The sequence below is a fragment of the Myiozetetes cayanensis genome, unplaced genomic scaffold (genome assembly GCF_022539395.1).
Source record: "Myiozetetes cayanensis isolate MyiCay16 unplaced genomic scaffold, myiCay2020 scf6-25, whole genome shotgun sequence".
Classification (NCBI taxonomy): Eukaryota; Metazoa; Chordata; class Aves; order Passeriformes; family Tyrannidae; genus Myiozetetes; species Myiozetetes cayanensis.
In genome coordinates this window covers 8,296,813-8,303,272 of record NW_026087853.1, presented here as the reverse complement: position 1 = coordinate 8,303,272, position 6,460 = coordinate 8,296,813, and positions in this window count along the sequence as shown.

Here is a 6,460-nt window from a genome sequence, read left to right as displayed (position 1 = left end):
CAGGTCTAAACACGACGCCAGTACCATCGCGAGGGCCGGTTGGGATTTGTTCCCATCCAGTGACCTTTCCAGTGTTTCATTCCCTGATCTAAAATTAGGCCTCTCATCCCCTGTAAACAAGTCATGTGCCAGCAGGGCACAGCCATGTGCCTGGAGAGCACTAGTGAGGAGAGGCAGGTCCCAGCCCCAGCTTTTAAACATGGATGGGCACATTCCTCTCACACCACGGCCAGCAAGTGTGTGAGCAGCTCTGCTGACACGGCTTACGCAGCTCTGCCTGCCACAGGGCGGTTTGGGCAGTCCCAGGGTTCAGCTGAGCAGGTCAGGCTCCAGAGTTCAGAGCAGGTCTGTCAGGACACCCAGCCCCGTGCTGCACAGCACAGCTGTGCTCTCACATCTGGAAGCACCGAGCCACACTGCAGAGAACACGGATGTCCGATGCTGCCCCGGGTGTGCCTCCTTGCACCATTTCTTGTAGCTTCACTGGTGAGGCAGTTCCCTTTTGCCTTCCCTCAGCCCCTGGCTGTGCTGACCTCTGAAGGCACTCAAGTCAGAAGTGGCCCCATCTTAGTAACCCCTATTTAATGCAGGAGCACTGCAAGAAAAGCAGCATGCATCCTGTAGGAACACACACATGCACTTCTCTAGCTGCAGAGACCTTGTCCTTGTGTGTTCATGCTGAACCCCGAAGGCATTAGGAAGCTGTAATCAGAGAAGCAGTGTTAAATAAAGAAGCAAGAGTAAGCTGGGAAAAAGAAAGAACTACTGGGTAACAAGTGCTGGAGTATCTTAAAAACAGGGTGCTAAATGCAACGGTGCTTTTCTGTCAGAGGATCCCTGAGGCTTCTCCGAAGCAGCACTGCTTTCCAGAACATCTGTGCTACAGGCAGATGTGAATCCCCCACAATTTTCCCAGCCCAGCGCTCTTCCAGGTCTGATCTGAATGCCTTGTTTAGCCCCACCCCAGACCTGAGCCTTGTGCTGTGACCCTACAACATGCCCTTCATTTCCCAGTGGGAGTGGGAAAGCAGGGAAGTGTGAATTCCCACTCCACTGGAGTGAGTTGGACTCTGAGATGACTGGATTTCCACACTAGGAAAAACCACTTCTGGTTTCCTTCAGATGAGAAGGGAAAAGCTACACCCTTCCTTCAGCACCTGTTGTTCCTCCCCAGGTCACCGCATGGCAGATATTGAGGGTGCCCATCAGACTATAAGTAGCTCCAAGCACAGGAACAATATCCCTGCCTCCATTCTCTGGGGGAGGATGACTTGTCCCAGGCTATGAAGACTCCTGGCTGAAAGTCCAGAGGCAACAAACTGGGAATGGCTGGCTGCCACTCCTGTCGGGTCAAGAGGACTCTTCCAGCACGTGGTGTCTGCTGCCCACTGTGAACATGTCAGGGACAGCTGGGCCCAGGCAGAAATCTCTGATATGGATCCCTCCTCCTTCTTCATATCAGGTGGAGGGGGGCATGGCAACCACAGAAATGCACACCTCCCTTGCTCAAATACCAGGAGGGGGTTCCAGGGCAGCCTCAGGCACAGATGCCTCCTCCACCAGAATATCACAGGAAAGGTGTCATCAGCCTCAGCTATGGACCACTCCTCAAGCACAAATACCAGGATGGGGATGCAGACCATGCTTGCATACAAGCCCTTCCTTTGATGAAGATTTAGGACATTCCTGTCAGGTTTGAACTCCTGCCTTATTACTCAGACATGTAGGATCTCCAATGCCAAAAACAACCAAAATTGGGAGAGCTCTCTGTCTTTAGCTTGACTAGAGAGGGCAAAAGTATCATCACGTGGGGTTGGTACCACTAATAGTAAAGTTCTCAAATGAGTTCACACTTTTGAAGCTACCAAATCACAGCTTTGCAGCAGGTCAGACCTCTGACATCAACCTCCCTCAAAGGGACCTGGAAACTACTTGAAGAGGAAGAAAACAGAGCCAGAAGTCTGGCTGCTGGATCTACATGACCCTGGTTTTCCAATCTAACCCACACACTGAGAACATTTTCTGACTCTCTCAAGCACTAACTCAGGCAACCTCTGCTTGGGCTTGTGCCCCCCCAGCTCCAGGAGATGGCCCCCATATTCCCAGTAATAAGTGGCAGGGTAGTGTCTGCTTACCCAGAGGGTTGCTGCCAGCCACCTGCACCCAAAACTGCTGCTTTTCTACCCTGAAACATGCACAATTGGAACTACTTAGTACAAATAAGTTGAGCTCAAGGGAAGTTCCACAAGAAAATTGGTAGTTTCCCTGTCTGGTAATAAAGGTAATGAAAACAAGTTTGAACAGAAATCTCAAATATCGCTCAATGAGTAAGCATATTGAATTAATAGATTCCGGAAGGAAAACCTTTACCCTCGTAACAATCTGCTTCTTGACACACCGTTAGCTGGCAGTGAGGACAACAGCTTTTCAGCATCATGAAAGAAGAAATTAGGACTGCACTTTAAAAATAATCTCCTTATCAACACTTGTTTATTGCATCTTCATTTTTACAGGTAAGGAAATATTTCATTGTCTAGTGCAAAGAATTCACAGCTGTTTTTTCAGTAGAGACATATCCTATCTGTAGGCTCCTGCTCAGCTAAATTCGGATATTAGGATTGCTACCGAGATTGACTTTGATGCTGAATATAGAAAATGGGAATGATCCCATGCAAGTTCGATGTTCAAATGTAGGGAAGCATCTGCAGAACTAAGTTACAAATCTCTGAAATACATCTTGCTTATAAGTGTAAATTGCAGCTGAGAAATATATCACATATATTGGGAAAGTCAAGTGTAAAATTCGATTCCTCAAATTTGCAGACTTTAGATATCTCCTTAGATGGCACAAACTATAAACACAGAGTATCAGTGTAGCCCTATGCAATACATATGAGTAGTTCCAGAGCACAGAAAAATCCCTGCGCAGCACTGAAGATGTGCAGCCCAGTATAACTTGGTTACTCACTACCCAACATTATTTAGGTAAATACAAGATGCCTGTCTCAGAAATGAGGGTACATAGATAAGCAATGTCAGGCTGGTGTATCAGCAGAAGGTCCAAGTGCAGGGATGGGTTTGGTTTACGTAAATAGGGGCACCCAGAGGATGCCACCTAAGCTCCAGGTTTTTAGTTTAAGACCCAGTTACAAGATGCTCTTTGTTCCCCTGTCTGCTGGCTGAATTGCCCTGACCCCAATGAAGTTCACTTACAGCAGATAAAGGTGAGGCCCAGCAACAGAGCCCACTACCTGAATCTAATTTGGATCTCACATAAATCATTTCATACAAACATTTATCCAAGAAAGCAACCCAGGATGCCAACAGATTTGCAGCTACATTTGCTAACACCAGCTGAGCGTCAGACTCCCTTGGGCTTTCCCATATTGCTTGCTGCAGGAGTCTCCTACAGTCAGGGCCTCCAGTGCAAAGCTGGGGATGAGACATTGGCCTGAGAGAAATGCAAAGACCACTTGAATATTTAAAGAGAGGTTTCAGTGTGTCTGAGACACTTGTCCTTGAGCCACTTCCTGATGCAGATTCACAGCACACCTGGGATCACATAACTGAGGATCTGAGCAGTGAGCCAACCCCAGGTCCTCCCTGCATCCAGAACAGCATCCTCGGCTTTCAGACAGTCACAAACACTGCCTTTCCAGCCATGCCCAGAGCTATGTGTGTGTGTAACCCTCAGACAACACCAGCCTCCCTGGTTCCTCGCAGGGACCATATCCCTCAGCCTCCTGCACAAAAAGGTCACTGGATGCAGCACCAAGCTCACCTCCAGCTGCACTGTGCTGCCCCCAAACTGGCTCTAACTGCAGATGTCAAACCTTGCCTCCTTCTCTCCCCTTCACATTGGCATTGGAGGAGGTGATGAAACATAAAGTTACTGCACTCCAGGACCAAATCTCATGCTGTTTCACATTTCCAATGATTTTCAGACCGACGTGGCAACCCAGCATTTCTGTCCCATGACAGTGGTTGTTTCATGTCACTTGTTGTCAATTAGTAAGGGGACCCAACCCTGGGGCAATCCCAGAGGGGAACCCTCAGCCCAGCTCAGCCAAAGGCTGGCCTGAGATGAATCAGTGTTTTCCAGAGGCCGGAGATCATGGGTTTGCCCAACAGGGCGGCCCCTCTGTTTCTGCTTCCTGTTTTGGCAGGCATTGTTGGGGGTGAGGTTTTTCCCTGTTACTATGGACTTTTAGGGAAAAGAGTCCCTGAGAGGAAAGCAGCAGCCCCCGTGGGCAGGACGCAGGCCCAGTGGGCAGGAAGCATCTGCTCTCCAGCACTGTGCCAGCTCAACTGGGCGCCTCCTTCCAGCACAAACATTGGTCTCAGACCATGTCTGCTGCTGGGGGATGTCCCCACGCTGGACTGCGTAGATTTATATCCCCTCCAAAAGTTGTGCAGCTACACAGGTGGGGGCATTAGCAGCACCAGGAAAGCTCAGGGTTCACACTCAGCTTTAAATCTCAGGATCATTTTTTTACATTTTTCATTAGACCACAACTGTCCAATGTAAAACAGAAATCACCCCAGGCACAATAACCTGCTACTCTCCCTGCCCACTGCAGCTTCCCAGAAAAGGAGGGAGGAGGTAGGCTCTGCAAGACCACAATATTTTGATTTTGTGCCTGCAGGGCAACTGCTTCAGCCCAAATCTCATCCAGATGTTTGCTGAAGATGCTTCACATGAAGGCTAAGCAAGGGACAGCACAGCCCTCACAGCCTCCACAGACCCTCTGCAATAGTCCCACACAACCATTGCTGTCACCCAGACACGCCCTGGCTGCCCTCCAACCATCCCTGCTGTGGCAGCACACAACTTCCACAGTGTAACAGGCTCACCACAGCTCCATGGCCAGGGATGGAGGTTTCTAGACATCAAGAAGAGAAATCAGGAAAACAAACCCCAGAATCATAGAATAGTTTGTGTTGAAAGACATCTTTAAAGGTCATCTAGTCTAAACCACCTGCACTGAGCAGGAACATCTTCAACTCGATCATGTTGCTCAGAGTCCTGTTCAGCTTGACCTTGAATGTATCCAGGGATGGAGCAACTATCACCTCTCTGGGCAACCAGTGTTTTACCACCCTCATCATAAAACATGTCTCCCTTATCTATAATCTAAATTGACTCTTCTTCAGTTAAAAAACCACTATCCTTGTCCCATCACGAGGTCCTGCTGAAATGTTTGTCTCCTTCAAGTACTGACAGGCTCAGTAAGGTCACACACCCACAAGTGGAAGACTGAGTTTGGGAGATGTTGGGGTGAGGAAGGAAGCCATTCTCTCCCAGTACCTTCAGTACACAGCGCTGAAGGTTCTGGACAAGAATAATATCTTCTGGGAGTGGTGTGAGCCCTGCTCTGGGGAAGGTGTTTCACTGTGGCCACAGTGCAGGACCCAGATACAGGCAGCTGTACTTTCAGGCACACACCTCACTCCCACCAGCCTGCTGGTGGCAGGCAATGCCCTGCTCAGGGAGTAAAGCTTTCACAGAATCAATGAACATCCAGAATTAGAAGGGATCTACAGGGATCATCAAGTCCAACAGCTGGTTCTGCACTGGACAACCTCAAAAGTCACACCATGTGTCTGAGAGTATTGTCCAAAGGCTTCTTGAGATTTGGCAGGCTTGATGCCATGATCACATCCCAAGGGAGCCTGTTGCAGTGCCCTATCTGGGTGAAGAACCTTTCCCTTATATCCAATCTAAACCTCCCCTGACACAACTTCATGTCATTCCCTCAGGTTCTATCACTGGTCACCAGAGAGAAGAGATCTGTCCCTGCTCCTCCGCTTTTCCTTGTGAGAAGACTGCAGACCATGATGAGGTCTCCCCTCGGTGTCCTCTTCTCCAGGCTGAACAAGCCAAGTGACCTCAGCTACTCTCCATACAACTTCACTTCAAGGCCCTTCACCATCTTCGTTGCCCTCCTTTGGATGCTCTGTAATAGCTTAATGTTTTTCTTATATTGTGGTGCCTAGAGCTGCCCACAATATTCAAGATGAGGCTGTCCCAGTGCAGAGCAGAGTGGGACAATCCCCTCCCTCCACCAGCTGGTGATGCTTTGCCTGATGTCCCACAGGATATGGTTGGCCCTCCTGGCTGCCAGGGCACTGCTGACTCATATTTGACTTGTCACCGACCAGGACCCCCAGGTCCCATTCCTCATTCCCCAGTCTGTACATCCAGGGTTGACCATCCCAGATACAGAATATGGCACGTTCGGCGGCACCTGCTCAATCCCGAATGCGGAATTTCCAAGCCTACAACGGGACACATCGCACAGACAAAGCCCTCGGGGCAGCGAGCCCAAGGTGCCTGTGCCTCAATCACCGGTCTGTCAGGACAGGGCTCGGGGGTCAGTTCCTCTGCAGAGATCAACCCCCGGGGCAGCCATCCCCCGTCCGTGTCACCTTCCCCGCCGGAGGGGATTTCTCGGTTCCC